The following is a 19,818-nucleotide window of genomic DNA, read 5'->3' on the forward strand; positions in this document are numbered from 1 at the left end:
AGTAGTAGTAGTAGTAGTAGTAGTAGTAGTAGTAGTAGTAGTAGTAGTAGTAGTAGTAGTAGTAGTAGTAGTAGTAGTAGTAGTAGTAGTATAGTAGTAGTAGTAGTAGTAGTAGTAGTAGTAGTAGTAGTAGTAGTAGTAGTAGTAGTAGTAGTAGTAGTAGTAGTAGTAGTAGTAGTAGTAGTAGTAGTAGTAGTAGTAGTAGTAGTAGTAGTAGTAGTAGTAGTAGTAGTAGTAGTAGTAGTGTAGTAGTAGTAGTAGTAGTAGTAGTAGTAGTAGTAGTAGTAGTAGTACAGAAGAAGAAAGACAAAGTGAAAGATGGAGATAGAGAATAGAGAATTTCCTTTTTGTGGAAAAATTGAAAACTGTTGAAAACATTTTGGAGCCATTCTGATTCATAAGTTGGATATAGACACGGTTTTGTTCTTTTTACCTTGTTTAAAACTTTTTGGTTGGGGGTTCATCACCTGCTTGTTTCCCTGGATACGTCATTGCTCTACCTTGAATGTTCCACAGTGTGACATTAACCCTTCCAGACTGAAAGAGAATTTTAGTACGTTTAACCTCGCCTGGATTTTTTTCTTAATTCTGCTATTAACACTTCCCCTTTTACCCCCTAATGAAGTGTTATACATCCTTTTTTTCGCTACAACCTCTTATTTCACAATCTGCTGCTGTAGTTGTGTCATTTGGCTGTAATAAAAGCTACAGGACCAGAAAAATCACACAGCAAACATATATAAACAACTTTTTGGACATGAAAAATGCAAAATTTAGGGCCTTAGCTCCAAAAGTGCAAAATATCAAGTCTGTAAGTAAACAAATTTCTGCATTTCCATGGGGTTTATTACATTTGGATTTGTACATTTGGACTGAAATAAACCTGAAAATAAAAATAGCATGTGCAGATTTGCCGTTTATTTGAGAAATAACTGCACTAAGATCGACTTTTTCAATTGTTACGAACACAGACTCTCAGAGCATCGACCATCTTGACTCACTACACTCTTTGGCAAAGTTTGGGCTGATCAAAATGGACGGAGCGCATGAGTTTGGTCAAAAACAGACATGATACTCTCAGCTAAGTTTCTATCTTTTATGGTTGGTTATAGAAAACATGTTCTCAGTTATTGTGTACGATACATTTGGGTTGGAAGGATTAAACAGCTCGACTTTACATTTATTCAATTACAGGTGGTTTTACAGCTCAAAAATACAAAGAAAAATATCCTGACTGTGAGCGGGGTCGCCTCTCCACAGATCTGACCTGTAACTTGGTCTGGTTTGGTCTCCACTGAAGATAGAAAGATAGTTTAATGCCATACTGTGAAACATTCCAGACAAAGCAATAACAACACTATGAAGAAAAGCGTTTGACGGAACCTCCACCAGAAAAGTTACACCTTTAACCAGCAAAACACAAATCAGGGGAGAACATGCAAACTCCACACTCCTCACCATTTAGGAGTCAAACCCAGAACCACTTCACCACCACGGTAACAGTAAAAAGAGAAAAAAAAAAGAACAGAGTTAGCGCGATGACAGAGCCTGAGCCGAAGTCGAGGAGTTAAAACCTCGTAACTTAAAGATGTTTGAAAGTCGACCTTGTGGAGAGACTTGTACCTTTTTTATGATGTAACCCACGGCAACAGACGAAAAAAAAAAACTCAAACTCAAAACTCGAGCTATCGTTTGTACAACTTCCAATGTCATTCTCCTCTCTCTGACTGTAGAGGTTACAGCTTTAAAGCACCTGCATTCTGCCAAATCTACTTTTTGGAGCTTTCAACCGAGTTTTTAATGCGATTGCAACCTCAAAAACAAACCTGGAGTTGGGTTTTGTTTCATTTTCAAGGTTTCATTTTGCGCTCTTCTCTCTCATTTAATGTCTCTCTTTCTTTCTTTTTAATTTCATGATGATTATTTATGTTCTGACTTGTTTGTATCAGCTTACGTCAAAAAACTGAAAGAGGTTTGGAAACATGCGGATCACGACTTCCTTTGGGCTTTGTTGTTGATAGTAAATCTTGGAAAACTGAGAAAATGGCCTGGTTTTCTTCATCTAGATGTTACTGTATTCTGTTTTTCCCTTTTATAAGTGTGTGTATTATAATTTGTCTAACTTAATAAAATAAAAAAGATGTCATTGTGGCGTTTCGTTATGTTCGGCAGATCAACAGTTCCAACCAGCTGCCTGTAAGTGACTTTGAAAACGTGATTAGAGTCTCGTCCTCCGTGGAAAGACTTGGCAGTTTGTGAACCGCTGCTGCTGCTGAGTCCACGGTTTTATCACATGCCCATTGTCGGTAACTATCATATTTTTCTGGCTATCGGGCGCGCTCTTAAGCCTCTAACCCTAAAACGACAGCGCGCCCCGCAATCCAGAGCGCCCTATCCACTCGGGCGTCCCAGCACGACTTCAGTAAACTACAAAGCCGCAAATACGCACGGAGCAGACAGTGAACGGAACGGATGAACAAACCGAAAAAGCGAGTGCAATGTGCCACTTCTAGACACAACTGAACAACTGAGTCACTGCGAACACGCCGACAATCCAGCGATCCCAGACAGCACCCTCCCTACACGCCACAACTGAACAAAGCCCAGAGTCACCGTGAACGCCACAAACAAAGTCCCACTGACCCATCCAACTGTTGTGTTTCGTTTAAAGTCCGGTGCGGTTTATTTGTGAAAAAAGTTCAAAAATAGACCATTTAATGACAGTGCGCCTTATAATCCAGACTGCCTAACAGCCCGGAAAATACACCAGAAGTCGTCATTCGCATGTTTCAAAACGTCTTCGGGTAAGCGTGAATAGAGCCTATCGTGATTTTAATGTATTTCTTATTCTATAAAGCACTTTGAATTACTTTATGTGCCATTTTGGTTGGAGTAGTCCTGCATAAAGTTTCTCTCCCATCAAAGCTAAAATGCATTCGGTTACACTTGCCACATTCACATGAGAGCTTTAATTCCAAATAAAACCATTAATTCCGCTTTAAAAAGACCATGTAAACACTTCATTCCTCATGAAAATGATTACCATATTTTCCGCACTACAGGGCACACTTAAAAGCCATTAATTTCATAAAAAAAAAAAAAAAAAAAAAAGGACTGTGCGCCTTATAATCCAGAGCGCCTTATATATGAACTAATTCGGGCGTCTTAGTACGACTTTAGTAAACTACAAAGCCGCATCACATGCAGCGCGCATAAACACGCAGAGAGCAGACAGCGACCGCGCAGTGAAAAATACTTGTAGCCACATTTATTGTTCCACGTGGACGAGGAATGGAACAGAGGAATGAACCGACAAAGTGAGTGCAATGTGTAATTTTTAGTTATAACTGAACAATTGAGTTATTGTGAATACACGAACAATTTAGCGTCTCAAACTGGTATTTTTTTTTTTTTACATGTTACAATAGAACAAATTTGAGAGTTATTGTGAACGCTTTAAATAAAGTTTGACTGACTTATCTAACTGTTGTGTTTCGTTTAATGCGCCTTATAGTCCGGTGTAGTTTATGTGTGAAAAAAGTTTGAAAATAGACCATTCAATGACAGTGCGCCGATTTTAAAGCCAAATTAATTTATTCCTGGATCATGTAAACATTTATTCTTTTTAAAATAATGCCGGTCGTTCAGCACATGCTCGTTGCGTCGTCGCTATCTGACGCGATCCAGACGATCCAGCTCCACCAGTCCTGGCTTCGGACTTTCACCCACCTCTTTGGATTTGTGAGCGGGATGTGGGAGTGGGCTGAGGTAGAGCAGCCGTTGATCAGCCGTTTGGATCATGTTCATGTCCGTGCCGTAACGACAAACCGAGATGACAGAAAAGCCGGTAGCAGCTGAAGTGTGTGTTTTCTTCCGGTCAATGTAAATACGTTGGTGTCTCTGTCCAATCAGAACCCTTCCCCACCCCCAGTGTCTGAGCCGAATTAAATAAAGACGAAATTAAACGAGTTTTCCATGTAAACCTCAATTCAGAATTATTATTTCCATGTCAACTCGAAGGAGAATAGTTGAATCCAGAACTATTTAATTCAGAACAATTAATTCGGAATTAAAAAGCATCATGTAAACGTGTCAAATCAGAGTGTTTCTCTGTGTTTTTAAAGAATAAGCAAGTACATTTCCAGGTATATTTTTGATGAGGGGACAATATTATTACTTTAAATACTAGTCCAGAGCTGGATCACAACCCATCTTTGCTCTAGAACTCCACCTGGATGACTGAGAAATGATGCAAACATCTTCAATTCAGTTCTTCTTTCAAGGGTGCCACAGTGGGTTGAGTATTTGCCCACCAACTACAGCGTAACCAGTTCAAACTTTCACTCAGGTTAAGTCTCTACAATCCGAGAATCAAGGCCACTGTGGATGTATGGAACTTCAAAATTACCAGCTATAGATTTTAGTTTGATTAAATCTGCTCAGAAAAAAAGACCTTTTCAATGTACAGCCTAGTTTTCTAATTTATTTTATAATGTTTCCTCATCAGAAGCTCTTCTCTCAAATAGAAAACACTCAAAACACAATAACACCTTCACTAGAATCATTTGCCAATCTCTACTGAACTAAAGGTAAAAGGGAGATGTTAACTATCGCTTCGTGACATCACAAGGTGGAACAGAGCATTTTGAGCTTTGGAGATGTAGACAGACTAATAAAAATGATTGCTCAAACGTGTGAATGAAACAAAACACAACTCTAGGGGGGGTTCCATCAAAGTGGCTGAACAAATCCAGCCTTATCCTCAAATCCTGAGTCTAGCTGAATCTTCAACTTAAGCCTCAAATTGTTCCAAGACGGAAATAAGCCTGAGTCTGACCAAAGACAATTCAGGCCTGGAGTACGGAAGCCGAGAGGGGTCACAACAAACGCAAACACTGCAACGAATACAAAAGCGACAACACAACAAACAGCCACAACGGAAATGACAGTGGGACTCTATTTTAATGCAAACGCCGCAACAAATACAAACGCCACAACACAAACGCAAATGCCGTAACACATTAAAAAGCCATAACGGAAGTGACCGCGGGACTCTATTTTCCAACGAACGATCAAGCGGCGAGTGAAGAAGAAAAACTACAACGTGAAAAGTAAAAGAACAGAGAAGTTGGAAACGTAAGTAAAAGTAATTTATTGTTTTATCATTATTCGTTTCACGTTGTAGTTTTTCTTCTTCACTCGCCTCTTGATCAGTCCGTTGGAAAATAGAGTCCCGCGGTCACTTCCGTTGTGGCTTTTTAATGTGTTGTGGCTTTTTAATGTGTTGTGGCTTTTGCGTTTTGTGTTGTGGTGTTTGCATTAAAATAGAGTCCCGCGGTCATTTCCGTTGTGGCTTTTTTTGGTGTGTTGTGGCTTTTTGTTGTGTTGTCACATTTGTATCTGTTGCGGCGTTTCTGTTTGTTGTGACCCCTCTCGGCTTCCGTACTGGAGTTTAAGCTGCACTTTGCGCTCGCGGTGACTGAGAAGACCAGGGCAATGGAGCGACATCAAGGAAAATGGGCCAAAAATGTAATGTTTTTCATGATCTGACAAAACGAAAAGAGGAGCTACAACAGTGCGCGCCTGCAGAGTTTGATTTGGACCACAAACTTTTCCGGTCATTCTGATCTGAGGAGCAAGAGAAAAGACACAACTCCTCCCTTTTCTCCTGGTCTCTCCGCAGGGTATTTCTTTAGATATTCTTGGAAACAGAGCTAAAATAATCTTAGGCTATGTTCAGACTGCAGCCTGAAGTGACCCAAATTTGATTTTTTGGTCCCTATGTGTCCTGTATCTGATCTTTTAATGACAGTCTGAATGACACAGATCAGATTTTTTCAAATTTGACCCAGGCCACTTGGATATGTGCTCCTGAAACTGATACATATCTGATCGTTTGACATGTGACTTCAGTCTGAACGGCCAAAGCGCATTCATCCACCTCCACGTCATCAACAAAACACAAACCTCACTATTCTGCACTGAAGTAGGTGAACACTGTTAATGAACTCCGTGTCACTGAAGCGAATCACATCACCACTCACCACTCTTGGCTACGTCTACGCATCCACACGTTCCTTTCAACGGTCATTGCTGCCGCTGCCCCACAAAACACCACGGCCAAAAACCTCGTCCTTCTCCTTCTCAATCTCCTCCTTAAAACAAGTAAGTTGTTCATGTTCTGGCTCCGGTACGAGAGGAACTTTAAAATGTCCAGGTGCTCAATGCTTGTGTCCTCCAGGGACATTTTTGGGCCGTTTAATGTTCACACTGGAGTCACATACAAGTCACATTTAATTGGAAATGTGAACGGCCTCGCAAAAACATCCAATTTCACACAAAAAATCTGAATTGAGCATTAAGCCCTGCAGTCTGAACGTAGACTTAGTCCCAACCAGGTTTGTTTCCATGCGCTTGTTACTGCAACAACTCAGCGTCGCCTCTGGTCAGTCACATTGATGGACCAAAACGGAGGCTTTGATAAGCCTGGATTGGCCAAATAAGCCAGGCTTTCAGGTTAGCTCGCTTCGTAGAAAACCCCCAGGTCTGTTTTAGATGAAGCAACAACATTATAACACGACTTAAAGCTCACAAGAGTCGCTTTAGTGTAATACAGGAGCTTTCAAACAGACTTAAAGATAGAACAGAAATACAAAGATACAAGTCTATGGTTTGCAATGAGTGTCTTTGACTAACACACAGTAGAAAATGCCTGTACTTTGTGCACATACCAACAGTGTATAAAGGTTTGCAGTATGCAGTCGAAACACTAAAATAAGATGCTTTTTTTTGTTAGTTTTTTTTTGTTTTCTAGCCTAATGAGATTCCCCTTAAATCTAAAAATATCTTGAATCCGTCCCCTCTGCTCCTCTCTCTCTCTGAGCTTTCTCATGATTGCATCTTCTGATTTGAATAAAACTTCACAAATAAACCTTTCTTTTCGTGCTGGATTCAAAGTGTTTTCTAAAAGCTGTTTGGAGAAGTGCTTCTGACGGAGGGAGAGCTGCCCTTCAGTTTGTGTGGAAATGTGAGAGCCCATGACACACGAGGAGGGGGCCACTGTCACACCACCGCAACCAACAGCCAAAGACTCAATCTCACTCCGGGTTATTGGATTTGATTTGCCGTGGTAAAGGTCCCGTTATGGGTGACATTTTGAGGACTTTGGGCTTTCAGAAAGACATTAAAGACATTTTGCTTTGAATTGATTTAAATGACATTTCTAATTTTGTATCACCCAGTCACAAAACCAACAGATTCCGAGCCGGCTGTAGTTTTGCGAGGATTCACATGGTTCGGAGGGATGTAGTCAAGGTGGGGGCAATTGTTGTCAAGGTGGCCGCCCTAACTATAAAGCGCTGTGGGAAACAATGCCCCAATCACGGACAAGTTCCTCGTGAATATTAAAGAGCCGAGTCTCCGTGTAGCTGCACAAGTAGTGGCGGAATGTAAACACAAATTGGGCGAACTCACTCGTGCACAACCCTGCGCCAAACCAAACGTCCCGTACTGAAATGATTTGGCACGAATACATGTACCGTTACACCCCGACGAAACAATTCATTGAAGTTCAAAGTCAAGATTTGAGTTTCTTTTCACAAACTCCTTTAGAGGAAGTGGAGTAAGATTATTAAAACCTTTGTATACCAAAATGAAATTTGCAGATTTGATTGTGTTGTCCCAATTAAGAAATTAGTATTTGTCAAATATTCTGCAGTGATAATTAGTGAGCTTTTTGTCTAATGCCTTATTTATAGATAGTTTATTTAAGAGGAGTTTTGCTTGGCAGAGTCCAACTCGTACTGCAATAATTTAGGTGCAGCAAAATCAGTGAATTTAAATACATAATCACAGAGTTTGATCATTTCTTATATGACAGAAATTGGATCAATTATATTTGATTTTATTCACTGATACAATGATAGTTGTGGGTCCAGTGTAGCTCCCACATACTTCACTTCATGGACCAGTTTCAGTTCAGTTCCAAACACACAAACATCTGGATCTGTGTCCATGACGGTTTTGTTTGAGAAAAATATACTGTACTAACTGATTTTGAGATATAAAGATGGAACTGTGAATTGTGTAGCCAAACCAGGACTAAACCAAGACTAAATCAGGACTAAACCAGGACTAAACCAGGACTAAACCAAGACTAAACCAAGAGTAAACCAGGACTAAACCAGGACTACACCAAGAGTTAAACCAGGACTAAACCAGGACTAAACCTAAAAACCAGGACTAACCAAGACTTGTCCAGGACTACAACCAGGACTAAACCAAGACTAAACCAAGACTAAACAGGACTAAACCAAGGACTAAACCAAGACTAAACCAAGACTAAACCAAGACTAAACCAAGACTAAACCAGGACTAAACCAGCACTAAATCAAGAGTAAACCAGGACTAAACCAAGACTTGTCCAGGACTAAACCAACCAGGACTAAACCAAGACTAAACCAGACTAAACCAAGACTAAACCAAGACTTAAATCAGGACTAAACCTAAACCAAGACTAAACCAAGACTAAACCAAGACTAAACCAGCACTAAACAAGACTAAACCAGGACTAAACCAAGACTTGTCCAGGACTAAACCAGGACTAAACCAAGACTTAACCAGGACTAAACCAAGACTAAATGTGGACTAAACCAGGACGAAACCAAGACTTGTCCAGAACTAAACCAGGACTAAACCAAGACTAAACCAGGACAAAGACAAGACTTGTCCAGAACTAAACCAGGACTAAACCAAGACTAAACCAGGACTAAGACAAGACTTGTCCAGGACTAAACCAAGACTTGACCAGGACTGAACCAGGACTAAACCAGGGCTAAAGCAAAACTAAACTAAAACAGAATTAAATCAAGATGAAACAATTCTAAAACAAGATTAAACCAGGACTAAACCAAGACTAAACCAAGACTAAACCAGGACTAAACCAGAGAGGAAACACAATTTTTCAACACAAAGTGAACTGGAGCCAGAGTCGATGGAGCAGGAAGCGCGCCCATGCTCACTTCCTTTTTGGACCACGGTGGCTAGCGGGTTATCTATATCCATTTCTATATACAGTATGATTACCACCTAATGACATCACAAGGTGGAGCATTGTAAGCACTTGACAGGGAGGCGGTGTGTATAATATAAGACACAGGATCACTTTAAGATACTTGAAAAGAACAAAACCCAAGTGAGAAAACGTGGCTTTATGGTAATTAAGCCTTTAAGTCGGAGCGAGCGGACTCTATAGAAGCAGATTTATGAGTTAGCGGTGTTTGTGCAGCGCTCGTCGCCGTGGTAATAAGCAGATCACAGACGAGAGGGAGGGAGGGAGGACGAGAGAGCGGACGAGCGAGGGAGCGCTGAGTAAATCACGGGACAGTGTGGCCTTTAAACGTGATCTACTGTTATCTCCTGTGCTCCTATACACTACACACAGACGAGAGGAAGAGGGGAGGATAAGAAGAGGAGAGAGGGAGGGAGGAGGAGGAAAAAAGGGAGGTAGAGAGAGGGAGAAAGGCAGACGGAGCGGGAGAGACAAAGGAAAAAGAAGAGCAAGAGAGAAGAGATAAAAGAGAGATAAATATGAAGACTACACCAGAGACGAGGAAAGAGCGGAAAAGATGAAGAGAGGGAGGACAGGAAAGGGGCTAAGAGGAGAGAGAGAGAAGGAGGGAGGGAGGAGAAAGAGGGAGGGAGGGAGAGAGGGAGAAAATGACAGAGTGGAAGAAAGAAATGGAGAAGAAGAGCAAGAGAGAGAATAGAGAGAAACATATGAAGAGTGCACCAGGTGAGGAAAGAGAGCTGAAAAGATGAAGAGAGGGAGCAGAAGAAAGGGGACAAGAGGAGAGAAAGAAGGAGGAGAGGGAGGGAGAAAGGAAGGAGGAGATGAGCAAGAGAGAGAAAAGATAAAAGAAAAAGATAAATGTGAAGACGGCCCCAGAGGAGAGGAAAGAGCAGAAAAGATGAAGAGAGGGAGGACAGGAAGAGGGAGAAGATGAGAGAGAGAGAGGGAGGAGGAGGGAGGGACGTAGAGAAATAGGGAGAAAGGATGGAGTGGGAGAGAGAAAGGGAGAAGAGGAGCAAGAGAGAGAAGAGAGAAAAATATGAAGACTGCATCAGAGGAGACAAGAGAGCAGAAAAGATGAAAAGAGGGAGGACAGGAAGAGAAAGAAGAGGAGAGAGAAGAGAAAGAGAGGGGAGAGAGGGATATGAAGATTGCACCGGAGGAGAGGAAAGAGAGCAGAAAAGATGAAGAGAGGGAGGACAGGAAGAGAGAGAAGAGGAGAGAGGGAGGGAAGAGGAGGGTAGAGAAAGAAGAGAAGGGATGGAGCGGGAGAGAGAAAGGAAAAGAAGAGCAAGAGAGAAGAGATAAAAGAGAGATAAATATGAAGACTACACCAGAGACGAGGAAAGAGCGGAAAAGATGAAGAGAGGGAGGGAGAGAGGAGAGAGAGGAGGGAGAGGAGAGGGAGAGAGAGAGAGAGAGGGAAAAAGGATGGAGTGGGAGAGAGCAAGAGAGAGAGAAAAAAATATGAAGACAAAATAGAGCAGAAAAGATGAAAAGAGGAAGGATAGGGAGAGGGAGAAGAGAAGAGGAGAGAGGGAGGGAGAAGAGGAGATAGACAAGAAAGAGAGAGGGAGGACAGAAAAAAGGAGAAGGACAGAGGGAGGGGGGAGGAGGGAGAAAGAGAGAAAGAACAGAGTGGCATAGAAAAATGGAGAAGAGGAGAGAGAGAGGAGAGAGAAAAATATGAAAACAGCAGCAGAGGAGAGGAAAGAGAGCAGAAAAGATGAAGAGAGGGAGACTCCAAAAGCGACAGAGAAAGAGAGAGAGAGAAGAATAGAGAGGAAGCGAGGGAAAAACGAGGGATGTATATATGAAGACTGCACTGGAGGACAGAGAAAGAGAGAGAGGGAGGAGAGGAGGGAGAGAAAAGAGAGGATTTATGTGAGAGAGAGGGAGGAGGAAGAGGAGTTCAGAACGAGAGAGAGGGAGGAAGGAGAGAGAGAAAGAGATTTATGTGAGAGGAGGAAGATGAGTTATTTAGAGACAGATGAGCAGAAGATAGGGGAGGGAGAGGAATAGAAGAAAGGAGGGAGGAAAGGAGAGGAGAGAGAAAAGGAGGGAGAGAGCTGATTTATGCGAGAGAGGGGGAGAAGGAAGTGATGTTTATAGAGAGATAGAAAGAGGAGGAAGAAGAGAGGAGAGAGAAAAGGAGGGAGAGTGCAGATGTAAATATTTGAGCTGTGAATGATGAGAAAAAGTTGAGAGGGAAGAGAGAGAACGAGAGGAGAGACACACAGAGAAAGGGGGAGCGTAGAAAAGAGGGAAACAGATCATTTGGAGAGAGGGTGAGGGAGAAAGAAAGAAAGAGGGTGAGAAGGGAGCGAAAAGAGAAAGAAGGAGAGAAAAGTGAGGGGCAGTAAAGATGTAGCGACGTAGGGAAGAAACGAGGAATTAAAAGAGAGGGGGGAGAAGAGTGAGAGAGGGATGAGGGAAGGAAGAGAGAGAGAACAAGAGAAAAGGGAATGAGAGGGGGATAGGAAAGAGGAGAGTGTTGTGAGAGTAGTTGTGTCATATGGCTGTAATAAAAAGTCTAGGACCAGAAAAACAAATGAAAAAAATCACACAAAACCCACAATAAGCATCTATAAAAAACAACTTTTTGGACATGAAAAATGCTTAATTTAGAGTCTTAGCTACAAAAGTGCAAAATATCAAGTCTGCACGGCTACGTTCAGACTGCAGGGCTTAACGCTCAATTCGGATTTTTTTGTGAAATCTGATGTTTTTGCGAGGTCGTTCACATTTCCAATTAAATGTGACTTGTATGTGACTCCAGTGTGAACATTAAACGGCCCAAAAGTGTCCCACATGTGACACTGGAGACACGACGACGTCAACCGCAGTGAGCGTCTCTGTGTTTACGGAAGTTGTCCAAACATGGACGCAGCATCGAGCACCTGGAGATTTTAAAGTTCCTCTCGTACCAGAGCCAGAACATGAACAACTTACTTGTTTTAAGGAGGAGATTGAGAAGGAGAAGGACGAGGTTTTTGGTCGTGGTGTTTTGTGGGACAGCGGCAGCGACGTCCGTTGAAAGGAACGTGTGGATGTGGAGACGTAGCCAAGAGTGGTGAGTGGTGATGTGCTTCACTTCAGTGACACGGAGTTCATTAACAATTTTCACCTACTTCAGTGCAGAATAGTGACGTTTGTGTCTTGTTGATAACGTGTAGGTGGATGAATGCACTTTGGCCGTTCAGACTGAAGTCGCATGTCAAAAGATTAATTATTTATTTATTTATTTATTTATTTTGCACATATAACATGACAATAAAAAGAAACATACTAGATAAACAGTAAGTGCCGGAAGAGGCAAAAAACCCAATAGGGCTTATATTAAAGCCTCCACCTTATGAATACATTAAAACATTTACATTATCTTTGTGCATAAAAATGTATATATATATATAAATTATATTTAAACACCATGCATTAAATCCCTTTGATTCAAACATGGATTAAAACACAATAAGAAAATCCACAATTAAAAGATTATCAAACATTAACATGAAATATCAAACATTTCCTCAAACTCTTTTTAAACAAGATCAGATATGTATCAGTTTCAGGAGCACATATCCAAGTGTCCTGGGTCGCATTTGAAAAAAATCAGATCTGTGTCGTTCAGACTGTCATTAAAAGATCAGATACAGGAACATAGAAGACAAAAAATCGGATTTGGGTCACTTCAGGCTGCAGTCTGTACGCAGCCTAAGTAAACGAAAAATATCCTTATTGCCTCAAAACAAAACAAATTAAAAAATGCAATGGCCCCATGACTTTCCTGGTGTCAGTCATGGAAACATCTCGTGTCAGGTCCAGGGCACAGAGCCACATCACTTCCTGCATTTCCATAAGGTTTATCATTATTTCCCAAAACTGGGTTGTGGCCCTCAGGTGGGTTGCAAGAGATTTAAGACTTATTTAAGAACTTTTAAGAGCACTTAAATGAAAAGTAAGAATAACCTTGCACCCATTATGCAGAGAAAAACTCCAGATCCAATTCTAATAATGACCAACCAACTACTAAATCTAGAATCTAAGAGCCACTGTGGATTAAACCTGCACTTCCTCATGATGCATCTGCCGGCGCCAAAAATCTAAGTATTGCGCATACTCCAAATTAGACATTCATTCATTAGATGTGAGTTCACGTTTTTTTTTTTTTTTTTCTCCCTTTAACATTGCACTGCAGCCTGGTTGAGTTTACAAAAAAATAGGCTAATGAAATTTAAGACCTTTGTGGAAAAAAATAAGACTTGACAACAGAATTGAAGACTTTTTAAGGTCTTAATTTAGGAACATGAAATTTAAGACCTTTTTAAGACTTTTAAGACCCTGCGGCTGCCCTGGTTAAGACATGTTTAGTATCATTTCTAATCTTTTTGTAATTATTTTATTGACTATTTTGTTCCAGTATTGCTGCTTCAGTTGAATGTTGAAAAGAAAAAGAAATGCGCTACATTTAAAGTTCAAATAGGTGACTTATGGATCCTTTTATTGCTGCTTTAATGACTTGCTTTTTCAGAGAGACACGATCACTCAGTCAACAATCAAATATCCTCATTAATATTCAATAATGATCAAATCCACCTTTATTTTATGATTTAATTAATAATGTCTACTGACTAGGGTCGTGAAGATTTGTGACTTTTAAAATATTGTTAGCCTAATAGCATAATTACCTAAGTTTTCCATGCTTTATTAAGGCTAAATAAGGTGTAGTTATTATAAAGTGTTACTGTATTATCATTATTACCATTAATAATCTGCATAAATAAACTCAACTTTACAACATATAAACATCACCACTCTAGAGCCACATCAGCCTGTTTGATATTATCATGTGTTTGATGCAGATTTGCGCAAGTCTCACAGAAACAAAACTTAAAACTGCATGGCTAATTTGAATAAACTAAGCGGAGGAAAAAAAAACGCTCTTGTGCGCTGATGCGGTCAACTTCTGTTGAAGTAAAGGACATGACTCAGTGGAACATGAGTGTTCTTTCTGTGACAGAGGGATGTTGATGCTGAAGGTGAGTCTGTTCTGTTGCAGGTTTATCGCAGATGCGGCGAGAACGGGAATGAAAATTACAATTCTTTGCGGGAGCGAGCAGAGCAGGACTGCACAGTGCGGGACTGTGTCCCAACAACACAGAAAAACAGAGTTTATAATAAGGCAACTCACATACAGAAACGGTAAAGTTAGAGATTAAAAATAAATATGACTGTAATTAATTAATCGCAATTAGCGCGATAATTTGATACCCCTAAATATTATTATAACACTCTTTGGCAAAGTTTAGGCCAATCAAAATGGATGGAGTGCATGTGTTTGGCGGAAAACAAAGTTCCTATTGGACACTCGTTTTTCCAACATCATCACAGTGAAAAAAGTGCGTTTCTATCTTTTATGGTTGGAAAGTCATGCGCAGTTATATAAAACATTTTCCCAGAGATCGTATACGATACCGCCGATCTGGAAAGGTTAAACACGCGTGAATGAAACAAAACACAACTCCAGGTCTGTTTGTGTTGAAACGACAAAGATCGACACTGATCAGAAAACAGCGTCACACGGGCTCTTTAAAAACACTGTTAAAGAAGAAAATGGAAATGCCCAGTTTTAGCAGCTCCTTGTAACATTTGTCACACTGACCCCCGTGTTTACAGAGTCTCTGCCCTCTGTCCCGCCTTTACAGTCCTCACACATTCTTTTCACTGGAAATTGCTTCTAAAGTTACAAGTACAAATGGACCGCTATAATAAAGACACACTGTGGGACGTTTGTTGGAACTCTTGTATTATTTATGTAACGGGATGGATTTTTGCAGGCTGAGTTTGAGCATGTACACAGGCTCACAGGAGTACGGTTTGCGAGTATAGACAGACTGTGCAAATGCAAAGGGCCACACGTGCCACTAGGGGCCCTCAGAATCGAATGGCGTAATAGGTTTTCCATTTCATTTGTTGTGTCAAGCTTTAGTGCAGCAATTCTCAAAGGCTTCACATCACTGATAAGAAAACAGATTTTTAATAGTACTAGTTTAGGTCGAAATTTGTAATAGTGGTAGTAGTTTATGTGTGTATATACAACTAAATAAAACAAAGCATAGACTGCAAATCCAAAGTATTTCTAATGCCAAACCCTATAAACAATGATAGAAATCCAAGAAAGAAAAGCAGCGAATGAACAGCAAATTTGCATTTACAATTTCACTTACAACTTATTCTATATATGAGACAAAATATAAATTAAAACAAACAAAATGTCACACATAAATCATTCATTCCAGAGCTCTAGATCTTTTAAAACATAATGCTTTATACCCGTTTTTAAAGACTTAAAGACAGCGTTTTAAAATCAATACTCAGGTTGTTCCATATACCGCATTTTTCATACTATAAGTCACACTTTTTTTCATGGTTTGGGTGTTTCCTGTGACTTATACTCTGGTGCGACTTGTATATTAAAATGTTCACACTGAAGCGGTGAGAGGTTCTAGTCTTGTGTGTGAGTATCTGCTGCTCCTGTTCCTCCTGTACAACTGTCACTTCACTCTACTGCACATGTCTCCTGCAGAAAGAGCCTCTGTCAAACAAACTTATCAGACAACTGAGAAAATTGAACACAAATGCTGAGAAAAAGTAGTGAAATCTGCAGCCGAAAACGGCAATCGAGCAGCAGAAAGAAAGTTTGGAGTGAGTGAGAAACATGTGACACCGGGAGGATGCGACATGAAACTTTCCTGAAGTCACTGGATGGATGGACAAAGTCTGGACTTCAGTGACACCAAAACCATCCTGTCGGGATTCAGAAAGACCCGAATAATTCTATCTAGAACTGAGGAGGTCGCGGAGTTTCTCAGAAGTGACACTGAGGATGAAGAACTGAATGGATTTAGTGACCCAAAACATGCTACGTAGGTCTCCAAGAACATTTGGTAGTCAAGGTCAGTTAAAAACCATCATTCACTGAATCTGCCCAAGGACTACAGGTGGAAATCAGCACTGATGCTGCAACCTGGTACAAAGTATCTCTCCTGTCAAGGTTCATGTAACAACTGTGCGCTGTCCCTGTCTTAAATAAATAAACAAATAAATAAGTGATTTGGAGTGAGATGGAGAATTTGGTAAACTTGTTCTGTTCTGTTGTTTATGCTATAGTTATCTAGCCTGATTCATCAACCGGTGTCACTTCATTTCACTTCGCAGAAGCCGTGTGACCTCGCAGCATTAGGATTCATTTGCTCAACACTAGGCAGGTGCTTTTTATCATTTAACCAATCGCTGCTATTTGGTCGTGATGTATGTAATGCGCGGCTAACGGGGCTAACTAGTATATTAAGCTTTTCCCAAATCCCGTAGAAAGAAGGACAATAATGTCTTTCTCCTTGATAAAATTCACCAAACATTCTCTTTTTTCCGGCTTTAAATCCTCGATCTCGGGAATCATTGACAACACTGAATGTATGACTCTTCGCTGATTGGCTGGTGCCCGAACTTGCACTTCCGGGGTTTTTGTGAACCGTCTAGTGTATTCTGATACCTGACCTAGTCACTGGAGAGAAATGAAAGTGAGTGGAGGCACTAGGCGACACCAGCCTGGCCAGTAGTTATCTGAAGAACTGTTCATATGTGACATTAACAGTCTGTTGTTCTCTCTTCTATTGTTATTACTAGAACTTGTACATGTCTTTTCCTGGTCTCTGATTTTATAAAACAAATTTCCCCCAAAAAGTGCGACTTATACATGTTTTTTTCTTCTTCATTACACATTTTTTGGTTGGTGAGACTCACACTCTGGACTTATATTCCAAGAAGTACTGTACTTCTAACAGAAATACAATCACTTTTTTTCTTAGTTCTTATCTTCTCTATCTCTATTCCACTTCTTGTTATAGATTATACTGCCTCTCTGCTCGAATAACTCCTGTAGACATGGACAAAGCAGATGATTCTAGACCTTGTACATCACTACGGCTGTACTCAAGTGAACAAGATAAACAAAACTGAAGTACTTTTAGTTTAATATAACGAAAAAAAAAAACATAAAGGTCCGGTCAAGTGGTAACGGAGGGAAACGGGCAGATTTTTGACATTCAAATGTCTCTTATTCAGAAACTAGAGGAACTATTGAAATAAGTAAAGTATCAGAATGTAGGAAAGAGTTACACTCCAACAGGGTCAAGTTAAACCTGTGATATTCTTTCAAGTTGTTGACAAAAAATTAAAAAACTCATGTCGGTAACGGAGGAATGAAATATGCAGCACTTTTTGGGCAATAAATGGGACGGCAGTAGCTCAGTTGGTAGAACATTCGCCCACTGATCTGAAGGGTGGTGGTTCGAATCCAACTCTCGACATAAACATCACAGGTTGAGTGGTCAGACCCACTGACCCACAGGTTGGCTGGTGTGATTCCAGCTCCCACAGATGAATGCTGCCGTTGTGTCCTTGGGCAAGACACTTAACCCACCTTGCCCACAGTGTCTGTGTACACTGGTGTGTGAATGGGTGAGTGGTTCCTTGTTGTAAAGCGCTAAATAAAGGCTGAAAAACCTCTTACTTTTTGAGGAATGAGATTTTTTGATTAAGAAAGGTCATGGTAACGGAGGGAAAAGTAACAGAGGGAAAATTGTTCAAGCAAGTTAGAAGGTGCAGGATTTTGCATAATTTGTCAACTATTTTCTTCCATATACTTTAATATTACTTCAAAATGAAAGGAAACTTTTTCTATAAAATGTCAGTCCTTCCAAGTAAATTTTTATCATTTTAAATACTTAAAAAAAAAAAAAAAATCTTGTACCTTCATCAACAGTTCAAAGATGGAATAACACAAGATATGATTTGCAGGTAATTTTTGTTCCATGTTTCATACATGGTCTGTTTAAAACATATGGAACTTTAGAACCAAAAATGGTACAGAAAAAAGGTCAACAGTTTCATAAACTAGAGTACATATGTATCTGTTCAATACATTTTTATATCAGATGCATTAACTTGAATTTTTGGCCTTGCTGTTTACTTCTGCTTGACCGGGCCCAGAAATGTGCAGGTCTAACAGCTCCTTGTAATATTTGTCACAGCTGACCTCAGTGTTTACAGAGTCTCTGCCCTCTGTCATGCCTTGGTGCAGAGTCATTTGCATGATTAATAATCCTGATAACCTTCTTTTGGAGTAGAAAAAAAAATAAAAAATACTCTGACAAACTGACAAAATAAAAGCATGTATTTTCATTTTGGTTGTGTTTATCGTAGGGAAAAAGCAGACTTGCATCTCCACAAACCTAACTCTCACATGGCCTTATTTGGTTCCTCTTGCTTGTTGCCATGGAGATATTGTCCCGCAAGTAAGTTACACACTGCAGCTTTAAGCACGAGCCCCCACAAAGCTATTTACAGCCTGTTCAGTCGTGTTAATGATTTGGCCTCTTGTATTCTCATATACAGGCCCTGATCGCCATGGAGACAGTAAAAGTCTGGAACATTATAATGAAATTTCACTGCTGCACGGTCCCTTGTTAATAACTGGCAGCATTTGCACTTTTTCCTCCGAATCCTCCATTTCCACATTTACAAAACTGCCTCTGCTCGGAGACACGGAGCCGTTTGTCCCGACGCTGTCCCCGAAGACGAGACCAAACTCTACGACCGCGATGAATGTGCATGATTTAAAACGCTTTAATCAGCCACGGGAATGTTTACCGTAATGAGGACTAAACCAGGACTAAAACAGGACTAAACCAGGACTAAACCAGGACTAAACCAGGACTAAACCAGGACTAAACCAGGACTAAACAGGACTAAAACAGGACTAAAACAGGACTAAAACAGGACTAAACCAGGACTAAAACAGGACTAAAACAGGACTAAAACAGGACTAAAACAGGACTAAACCAGGACTAAACCAGGACTAAGCCAGGACTAAACCAGGACTAAACAGGACTAAAACAAGACTAAAACAGGACTAAACCAGGACTAACCAGGACTAAACCAGGACTAAAACAGGACTAAAACAGGACTAAACCAGGACTAAACCAGGACTGAAACAAAACTAAATCAGGACTAAACCAGAACTAAACCAGGACTGAAACGAGACTAAACCAGGACTAAACAAGGACTAAACAGGACTAAAGGACTAAAACAGGACTAAACCAGGACTAAACCAGGACTAAAACAGGACTAAACAGGACTAAACCAGGACTAAAACAGGACTAAAAACAGGACTAAACCAGGACTAAACCAGGACTAAAAACAGGACTAAACCAGGACTAAACCAGGACTAAAACAGGACTAAACCAGGACTAAACCAGGACTAAACCAGGACTAAACAGGACTAAGCCAGGACTAAACCAGGACTAAACCAAGACTAAGCCAGACTAAGCCAGGAATGAACAAAGACCAAACCAGGACTAAAACAAGACCAAACCAGGACTACAACAGGACTAAACCGGAACTACACCAAGACTACACCAGGAATGAACAAAGACTAAAACAGGACTAAAACAAGACCAAACAAGGACTGAACCAGGACTAAACTAGGACTAAACCAGGACTAAACAGACCAAACCAGGACTAAACAAGGACTAAATCAGGGCTAAACGTGGAGTAAACCAGGACTAAAACAAGACTAAACCAAGATTAAACCAAGACTAAACCAGGACTAAATCAAGTCTAAGCCAGAACTAAACCAAGACTAAACCAGGACTAAACCAGGACTAAACCAGGTCTAAACCAGGACT

The 19,818-nt window shown here is 40.5% G+C and overlaps 1 protein-coding gene across 1 annotated transcript in view; it reads right to left on the reverse strand.

The window, feature by feature from the left end:
- Positions 1-19,818, reverse strand: part of cadm3 (cell adhesion molecule 3) — a 299,737-nt gene that overhangs the window by 250,583 nt on the left and 29,336 nt on the right. The window lies entirely within an intron of this gene.

This window comes from Boleophthalmus pectinirostris, unplaced genomic scaffold (assembly GCF_026225935.1).
Source record: "Boleophthalmus pectinirostris isolate CB_2022bp ecotype Guang Dong unplaced genomic scaffold, ASM2622593v1 HiC_scaffold_16, whole genome shotgun sequence".
NCBI classification, from domain to species: Eukaryota; Metazoa; Chordata; class Actinopteri; order Gobiiformes; family Gobiidae; genus Boleophthalmus; species Boleophthalmus pectinirostris.